Source organism: Cryptomeria japonica, chromosome 8 (genome assembly GCF_030272615.1).
Source record: "Cryptomeria japonica chromosome 8, Sugi_1.0, whole genome shotgun sequence".
NCBI lineage: Eukaryota > Viridiplantae > Streptophyta > Pinopsida > Cupressales > Cupressaceae > Cryptomeria > Cryptomeria japonica.
Genome location: NC_081412.1, coordinates 128,074,674 through 128,085,264, shown reverse-complemented (window position 1 = coordinate 128,085,264; position 10,591 = coordinate 128,074,674).

Genomic DNA, 10,591 nt, shown 5'->3' with positions numbered 1-10,591 from the left:
ATATCGCTCTCCTTGTTAAAACAGAGATAAAGAAACTATTAGATGTGGGTTTCATAAGACCTATTGCTTATCCAGAGTGGGTCTCAAGCATTGTACCAGTGTCAAATCCAGATAAAAATATAAGAGTCTACACCGACTTTAGAGATTTGAATAAGCATGTCCCAAAGATGATTTCCCATTGCCCAACATTAATATAATTGTAGACTTATCAGTAGGCCATGAGATGTTTTCCCTAATGGATGGATTCTCATGGTACAATCAAATAAGAATCACCCCTGAAGATCAAGAAAAGACAATATTCACTTGTGCATGGGGTACCTACTACTGGAATGTCATGCCATTTGGGCTTAAAAATGTAGGAGAAACTTATCAGAGGGCCATGACAACAATTTTCCATGACATGATGCATACATTTATGGAAGATTATGTATATGACATACTTGCAAAATCTCATACAAGAAAAGAACATTTCAACATCTTGGACAAGATTTTTGAAAGGCTTGAACAATATCAGATAAGATTAATCCGAAGAAATGTGCATTTGGGGTTACCCTTGGGAAACTTCTTGTGTGCATTATATCAGCTCATGGAATTGAAGTAGATCCAAAAAAAGTTAAATCTATCATGGAGATGGAGTCACCTAAGAATATAATCCAATTGCGTTCTCTACAAGGGAGATTGCTATCACTTAGAAGATTTGTTGCTCAATTAAAAAATAGATGTCATCCCTTCACTCACCTATTACACAAGAATGTTCCATTCAAATAGGATCATAAGTGTTAGGAAGTCTTTATGAAAGTCAAGGAATATCTAGAAAACCCCCCAGTACTGGTATCACCAATCAAGGGGAAACCATTGTTACTTTACATTTCAGCAACAAATGTATCACTAGGAGCTCTCTTAGCACAACATGATGAAGAAGGAAAAGAAAGAGAAGTGTATTACATCAGCAGATCACTTGTAGGCTATGAATTGAATTATACATCATTTGAGAAGACATGTCTAGTAGTTGTATTTGCAACTCAAAAATTATGACACTATATGCTGACTCATTCTGTAAAATTGATAACAAAAATAGATCCACTGAAATATTTGTTAAGCAAGACAACTTTGATAGACAGACTGGCTAAATGGGTTATGATACTAAGTGAGTTTGATATAGAATATATTGATCGGAAATCTATCAAAGGACAGGTCATTGTTGATCAATTGGCTGAAGTACCCCTGCAAGATGACACACAATTGCATATTGAATTTCTCGATACGGACATTCTAATAGTTAGCACAAATTTTTGGGAGTTGTACTTTGATGGCACCTATACACAACATGGATCCGGTGTTGGAATCTTTCTCATCACAGCTCAAGGACACATAATTCCAAAATCATATAGATTGTGGTTCCCATGCACAAACAACGTTGCAAAATATGAGGCATTGGTTATTGGGATCAAAATGGCCATTGAATGGAACATCAAATAATTGCATGTTTATGGTGCTTCATAGCTCATAATCAACCACATAAATAATGATTATCAAACCAAGGATGACAAGTTGAATCCCTATAAATAGCTAGTTGAAGAATTATCATTCACTTAGATACCATGAAATGAAAACAAAGCAGTAGATGCAATGGCTAAAATAGCATCTCTTTTGCAGAATCAAGAAAATCAACAGCGTTATGAATTATTGGTGGAAGATAGCTTGCATCCTATTGTTTAATCCCAGAAAACCCACATGATTTTCCATATATCTGTAATCAATCAATACTTAAAAAAGAATATCCTTTCTCATGACCTATCCCACAATGAAAAGAGAAATTTTATCTGTCAGTCATCCCGATACACTATCATTGTTGATACCTTATATAGATAAGGTCAATAGAACTCTAATGAGATGTCTTGAATAAGAGGAATTTGAGAAAGCTCTTAATGAAGTTCATGCAAGTATTTGTGGCACGCACTCAAGTGGTTTAACGGTGGTTAAAAAACTTATTTGATTGGGTTACTATTGGCCTACTATTGAGAGAGATTCATTTACATATGCCAAGAAATGCAAACAATGTCAGATCCATGGGAATCTCATCCATGCACCAACACAAGAACTACATCCTATGGCAGGATCATGGTCATTCTCCCAATAGGGTCTTGACCTAGTGGGTAAGATAAATCCTTCATCTTCTAAAGGATAAAAGTTCATTTTGACTGCTACTGAGTATTTCAGTAAATGGATTGAAGTAGTGCCTTTGAAAAAGGTGACAAGAAATCAAATATCATCATTCATCCTGAATTACATAATATGTCGCTATGGAGTCCCTATGACCTTCATTACTGATAATGGGAGGGCATTTAAAAATCAAGACGTGAAAGAACTATGTGAGCAATTTCATATCCAACGTAGGTTTTCTACACCATATTATCCACAAGGAAATGGTCAAGATGAGACATCGAATAAGAGAACCCTAAAGATCCTAAAGAAAACAGTCAATGAAGCTGGTAAAGACTGGCACATTCAACTAAATCCTACTCCATGGGCATATTGAACCAGCATTTGTACACCAACGGGGGCAACTCCATATTACTTAGTCTATGGATCAGAAGCCATATTACCAGTAGAAGTAGAGATACCTTCTCTACGAGTATCCTTCAAAGGTCTTATCCCATAAGAAGAACAACGAGTCTCTAGACTTCAAGAACTTGAGTTGATTTAGGAGCATCGCCAAAATGCTTCAAATCATTTGAAAGCATATCAACAGAGAATGGAAAGAAGTTATAATCACAGAGTTAAGCCACACATTTTTTAGATTGGAGATCTAGTTCTAAGAGAAAATCCATGAAATCAACAAGATCGAGAAAAAATAGGTAAATTTGAGCCAAACTAGTTAGGTTTCTTTGTCAAGGTAGCAGCATATGGTTCAGGAGCATACAAATTATCTACACCAGAAGGAGATTAGTTCGATGAGCTTATCAATACAATGCATCTGAAGAAATTCTATGCCTAAAAGTATCAGCACAAAGAGAAAATACGACAAAAATAGTTAAAAAGCAGAAAAAGCCTAAAAATCATAAAAGCGGCAAAAAACCCTAAAAAGCAAAAAAAGAAAAATGCAAAACAATGTAAAACAATGAAAATAGTTAAAAAAATCAAATATGAAAAAAATGCAATAAATTTGGATGGTGAAAACCTGGTAAACGAGCGCTATCTAAAAGTGGGCTCTTCCATCTATGAGATCGCTTTACCTATTTATCCATTATAGCTCATTTATTTGCATCTACCTATCCTTGTGTATCCATCTTATCTTTCACATTCATTTCTCTGAACCATTGGTAGGAAATATGCAACTTATCAACAGTTATTAATCTTTGATATACTTATCATAGTCACTATCTTGGATTTTATCAAAATCAATCAATTTGCAGTTGTATCTCACCATGGTTTGGATCATCCTTTGTACATCCATAATAAAGTTTGTTTCCATTGGGGGCAAAATCATAAACTCCTTTTGCAAATGAAATCTTTGAAAATCCAAAAACATTCAGAAAACTTAGAAAAACTAAAAACACCTAGGGTTTTGAAATAGACAATAAACAACAAGGCAATAAAGATCAAGAAATTTGTAACAAATGGATCGTGAAATTCAAAATACAAAGATTCAACCAACAAGTAACGAAGGATTATCAATAATCATTCATCAAGATGATTATATCAGTTAATGACCAAGAGAACATATGTATGACTCACAAGATTCAATGTTTATATCTTGATTTTTGTTAATCATGTGCCTTATGCAACTCGATGATGTTCAAGACTAGAGGAGCTATAGTGGGGCATGATTATTTTCTTTGTTTATTGTCTGTGGTTTATCTCTTAGTAAAGTATGTACTTGTCTAAAGATAGATTAGCAAAAGATCATGGAGGATGTTCTGAGTCATGCATGAAAGGGGATAATCCTTTTTTGTTCTGCAAGAAATACTCAGGTCAGCTTGAATCATTATATCAAGTTTCTTGTATAAACTTTCTATATCAAAATCCATGTAAGAAGCACTCAGGTCAACTTGAATCATAATGTCAAGTTGCTTGTATTTTCTTACAACATTTAAAAGCTCAATGATGAAATAAAGCATTGTTACAAGAAAACATGTGAGGAATGGAAGTATCATTTTAGTTAGATCATTTAGATTCATTTATCATTTGCATTATAAGTATTTCATTCGAGATTAATGGTCAAAAATAAAGATTGAGTATATTTGGACAAAAAAAACAAAAAAAAAAATGCATTGATCATGATAAATTGCATTAGATTGCATTTAATTAATTAGGTTCATTTCATCTTTTAAATCATTAGGTTTGCATGTTATCATAATCATCATTTCATTCACTATTCATCATTTATCAAATGCATTCATTTCAATCATATTAGGTTTACATTCATAGTCATTTGCATTCATCATATCATTATTAGTTAGATTCATCATTATCATCTTTTGCATCTAATTATCATTAGTTTCATTTTTCATTAATCCTATTATTATTCAATCATTATTTATATCTCATAATTTAATCATTATAAGCATTTACATTTACATCCATAATCATCAAATCAAAAATCAAATGCATTTCAAGTAAATCATTTCATCATCTTATCATCACATGCATATACATTAAGGAATAGAAATAAACATCCATTTGCATATATAATCATTTTCATATAGATCAAGTAAATCATTTTATATTTTCATCATTTTTCATATAGATCATGTCAAGCATATATAAATATCATCACATCACATTGATCATTACCATATCATCAAGATAACATCATGGAATATAAAGGAAAGGAAAGATCATCATTACATCATCCATGAAATCACTGTATATATAGATCAGTAAAGCATCATCCATGTAATCAATGCATATAGGTCATCACCATCATAGTAGTATGCATAATAAATCATGAATCATCAGTATCATATAGCGTCCATATCTGCATATCATCATAAATCAATAAAAATTCCAAGTATACAATGATATCAAAGAAATAATCATTAATATACAAATGTCGTATAATATCAAATCAAGTCTCATGGCTGCCCTGTACCACTCTCGCCTGACTCTATCTATCTTTGTGATTGTGGGCAAGACAATCCTCTAGATGGCCCTACCCCTTGATCCCTACTCCTCTAAGGAGGCCCCATAACCCCACCACTACTAGTATCCATCATGTCAGATATAGGAGTAGTCACATAGCTCCCTACCCTCTAGCTCTCAAAGACCAGATCCTCATATCATCGTTGCCAATACACTGGCTCCTTCCTAGCCCGGTACATTGTTCTAATAGTATCAGCTGAGAAAGTGCCAGAACTAACCTGCTTAATATGATCCAGAGTAGCTTGTGTATCCTAGTATCTCCTAACATCTTTGTCTCTCTCAATAGTGAGTGTTTGAACCTGTGCTCTAAGTTGATCAATCTATGCTCTAAGGTCATCTATGCTCTCCTATTGTGGCACATCCTACTAAGGTATATCCTACATGGCATCATCACCACCTCCCTTTTCACTTACAGGAGTCTCCACCCGAGTAGCTCTCATAATCCACCATCAAGTGAGGGGCACATGATCCTATGAATCTTCCTCCCCCTCATCCCAACCACCCTGAGTTGCAATCACCCCTGGATCTAGACAGACCTAACCAAAATCAATCCCCCTCCCTTGACCTTTGTCCAATCCTCCGTCTCTTCCTAATCCTAGAGAGGGTAATCCTCTCGCTACTCCAAACCCTACTCTTCCTGCATCTCTCCCTACCATAGGAAGTGGCCTCCCACCACTCCCAACCTGTCCAAAAGGTCCTCCTAAGACTCTCACCTAGCCTCCCCTCCATCCTCATCTCCCTCCTCTCCCATCTCCACCCTCATCCCCCCCATCTCCCTCAGCCTCACATGCATCTCTAAGCTCTCTCCTCCCTCTCTGTCATCAAACAACAGGATCATTTGAATCATCCTCCTCATCTCCTAAGCTAGGATGAGGGTCTGTAGGATCAGTAATGCACAAAAAGGGGTGTGCAAGAAGGTAGTGAGAATAATCTGCTATAATCCTTGCATCCAAAATGTGTGATCTCAATCATATGCTACAATAGGAATAGCCAAAAACTTTGCATATGCTATCTCAAAATATAATGAAGCCCCCCATTGCCGCTTATCCTTGTATCATCGTGCATACATGGCGACACCAGAAGGCATGTGTTGAATAATACCAAACTGTCTCAAAATGCGACCAAATAACTATCTCTCAATGATATAAGGAGTGCAGCTGATCAAATACCTACTCTACAAAATCGATGGCAACATTCGAGTGTCCTCCAACCAAGGCTCACAATCAATAAATGGTCTCCAAATAACAACATCCATGGAATCTAAAACCCATCGCCAAAACTCGAGCTTACCCAGCTTAGACTGAGTAATGATACCTCTATACATATATACAAATGGCTGGCCGTCACTGCGAACTCTATCATGAATAGGCTGGGTAACAACAATGTGCTCCCAGCACCAGACCTGAAGTAGTGTGCATTCAAATGAGAGACTAGCTCCACCATCATAAACAACCTGATGTAGATCATGATATAAATTTTCAAGCTTAAACACACCCCATGCATACCGAGTACAATGTTGCATCATGCTCTGCAAGATCCCTCCCCATCCAACAAAAAAACCTCGAGATCTCCTATCACGACAAAAGAACCCGCCAATCAAGCCTGTAAGAGCCATTGGGAGAGTCTCACAATGCATGATCATGTCCTCCCATCGAATCTCTCCCCCATCGATGCTCTCATCATCAAACACTATCATGCACACCTCAGTCCCACCAAGATCCTGGTGGTCATACTAGACGAGCTCAACAATCATAGGGATGTGGAGGATCCTATAGACATCCTTGAGTGACACTAATCTCACTAGTGGGTAGGTGAAACATGTTATTCTCACTATGCCATCTCTCAGCTAATGCAGTCAATAAACCTCTATTATGAGTAATATTTGGCATGTATAAGAGGTGACATAATCCACAAGCATCAATATGTCTAATCTTGTCCTGAGTCAGCTCTGGGACTATATGGCGCATTGCCAGGAATTTTTCCTGACACTAGAGAGCATCTAGTTTCTCCTGTTTAATCAGACAATTTTTCTATCAATAATCTATTCTATCAATCAAATCAAAATTCATGTAAATCTTTTCTATCAAGCAAATCAGAGTATCAATCAAATGATCAACAAATCAAGCTCTTCATCAAGACTAAATCGGTCTCTTCAAGCTTCTATCAAACAATCAATCAGGCAAACAAACATCAATCCTATCGATCAAAATGTCTACCAATCAAATCAGAAATCTATCTAATCAATCAATAATCATCAATTGTCAGTCAATCTATCCAAAATCACACATTAATCATCTAATCAAATTCATCTGATTGAATTTTAAGATTGCCAAAATCATGAAAATTCAATTTTGAACAAAAGTGCTATCCTTTTCAACACAAGCGCTGAAACAAACAAAAGCACTAAACTAGAAGTAAAATGCATGAATATAATGAGAAAATGCGCTAAAATAGGTGAATACACTAACATAGCAGTCAAAGGCACTAACGTATTAAGCACAAGCACTAAACCTTCAAATGCACTAACAAACCCAGCAAAGGCGTTAACATACAAGTCAAATGTGCTAAACTTTCAAATGCGTGAACCAAATCAACATATGCACTAAAATCCTAAACAAATGCGTTAAAATGAAATGTCAGAAATCAAAAAAATTTAAACTACCCTAAAAATGTGCGGAAAAACATGAAAACTTGTACGGAAAGCTACAAAACAAGGTCAGGATAGGTCACTCATTGGTGGATCATACTCAGCAAGTCTCTGGTATCAACAAACACGCTCCAATCGATGGCTCTCAAACGAGATAACCATTTTGTCAACTTAGCACTCTAATTTCTTTTTTTTCTCCAAAAGTTGACAAATTTGCAAATGAGGATAAAATTGAACTAGGTTATTTTATTACCTTTTTTATTTTTGAAGAGGTAATTAATTATTTCAAAAGTGGGGCAATTTTATTTGTTTTTCAAAAATGAATTTAATTGAGAGGCCTATGTTTACTAAAATCTTTTCAATCAATTATCGTGACATCAATCGCTCAATCAAAATTTTCAACAATTTCATGATCAATCTCCTAAGGGGGCACACAATCAGGATTTGTATCTTCATTAGGTGCATTATCAAGACTTGATTTAATCTTTGAAACAATGATGTCTCAACATCATTTCAAAGAGGGGAAAAATGTATACACATAAAATTGGCTATGAGCAATTAAATAAATATTTTATATTTATTTAATAATTATTCTTCTATTGTCTTCGGACATGTAGTGTCATGGTTTAAACACTTCATTGGTGAAGCGACCACCAAGGTTCAAATCCCTGCTGGGCCATTGTGCTCGCAAGGCCTTGTGCCTTCGTTGGGCAATTGTGTTCACGGATTTGAACAAGTGAAGTGTGGGGATGAGGTCCCCTGTTTGTGGCTTCACCGGTTCATACCTCCAGGTCAAAAGCGTTCACGTGGAGCCAGAGGGCGTGTCATGCCAGTGTCATCGGTCATGTTAAAAAGTTTACCAGGCATAGTTTAAAAAAAATAAAAATAATAATAATTATTATTCTTCTATTAAATAGTTAATTTTAAATATTTAATTTATTTCATATTCTTCTATTAATTAATTTAATTGAAACATTTTATTAATTAATTCATTTATTTCTTTCTTCTAATCAATTAATTAAATATCTAATGTTTAATTACTCTTCTATCCACTATCTTATAGTATTTTCAATTAAATAATTTCTTAATTATTTAATCTCCCTTTTTCAACTCCCATCATCTCCACATCATTTCTTCTTTGTCAACTCATCTATCATGTGGCTAAAGATATTAATATTTTTAATATTAATAACCATCATTATCTTCAACATTCATTTTATTCTTCAAATAATGTGTACGTACACACATTCCTCAACCTTCCTATATTCTCTCCAACCTTCCTACATCTTTGGAGGAAGTTGATTCCACTTGTCCTCTTATCCCTAAATCTTCTCCAACTATCCTATATTCTCCTAGTCTTCATTCTTAGTCAAGGTGAGATGAATAACACTTGGCTTCTCCTTCCACCTTTTCTTCCATCTTGTAGGTGTAGGAGGAACATCTTCCATCTTTCTCTCTCACATCTCAACCTCTTGCTCATAGCCATCCAAATTGCAATATTTAATCGTGATCGTTGATCTCTACCACCTAAGCTTATGCACTCAAAAATCTATAAATAAAGGTCTCCTAAGCCATTTTTGAAACTAATAGCTAATTATGCAGTCATTCTAGGAGTCTTTATCTTTGCATCCGTGAGTTCATGTGCTTAGCATTTTTAGTTTTTTTTGAGCAATTTAGCATAAATCGTTATCATATTTTAGCTTTGTATATCATATCAATTATCAGTCCATTCCACACTTTCCATCTTGGAAGCTACCAGTGCTTGTCTAAGAGAAAAATCATTTGCAACTAAGAACAATGGGATTAGGACACAATGAGACATAAATCATGAAGGTGTAGCATCGTAAATTGTACGCACTTGCTAGGGTGGTACAATTTCACACCTAGTTTAGCACCCACCTTGGCGCATCTTGCATTTTTCATTGCATTTCCCCTTTAGCACTTAATTAATTAAATTAATTAGGTCTAAGGTTCTATTTTATCATCTCCCATATCATAAAGTTGGGCCCTTTTCATTAAAGTGTGCCCCTTTCATTTTATTCTTCCAATACATCATTTAATCAAAAACCCTAATTAGGTCCTATTTTGAACTCGGGGGCTTGATTTCGGGGTCAAAACATCTCGAAATCACCTGTAACTTCGAGATTCGCTCTAAAATCATCATATCTAACGGCCCTGAAAATTTGGTGAAAAGTTGTCGGGACCATGGCACCCGGAGTGCACAAGGTCCCAGACATTTCTCCCAAAATTTTAGGAGCGCGATCCAATCATAAAATAAAGCTTAACCCCAAGAAATTGGCGGGAGATTCAATCTCTAGGTCGGCCAAAAGTTGAAATTAAGACCTAGGGTTTCATATATAAGAGCTCTCTTTCTTCATTTGAAAGGATCCGAATTTTGGTTTCAGGGACCTTCTATGCAACGAAAGAGTAGATCTTTGGAGACTTCAACAACATTCAACATCCATCCATCAAGCATTCATAAATTTCATTCATCCATTTAGGGCTTTGAAGACATTGAAGAGCAATAGGGGATTACCGACTGAAGATTGGCTTGTACCCCTCCCTTGGGGTTGGGTATGATTTCATGTTGTTTTCATGTCTTTGCATAAGCCTCATTATATCATTTGTATTCATGCTTTAGATCACTTTGCATCTTGATTTGGAGCACTTACATTATCATTCACAAGCAATTTACTTTCTAGGTTGCTCTAGTTTGCTTACTTTCATTTTAGGATCTTGCACACACACAAGGTCTGCACACACAACTTTTACTATACAACTTGGCTATTCGTGGAGGTG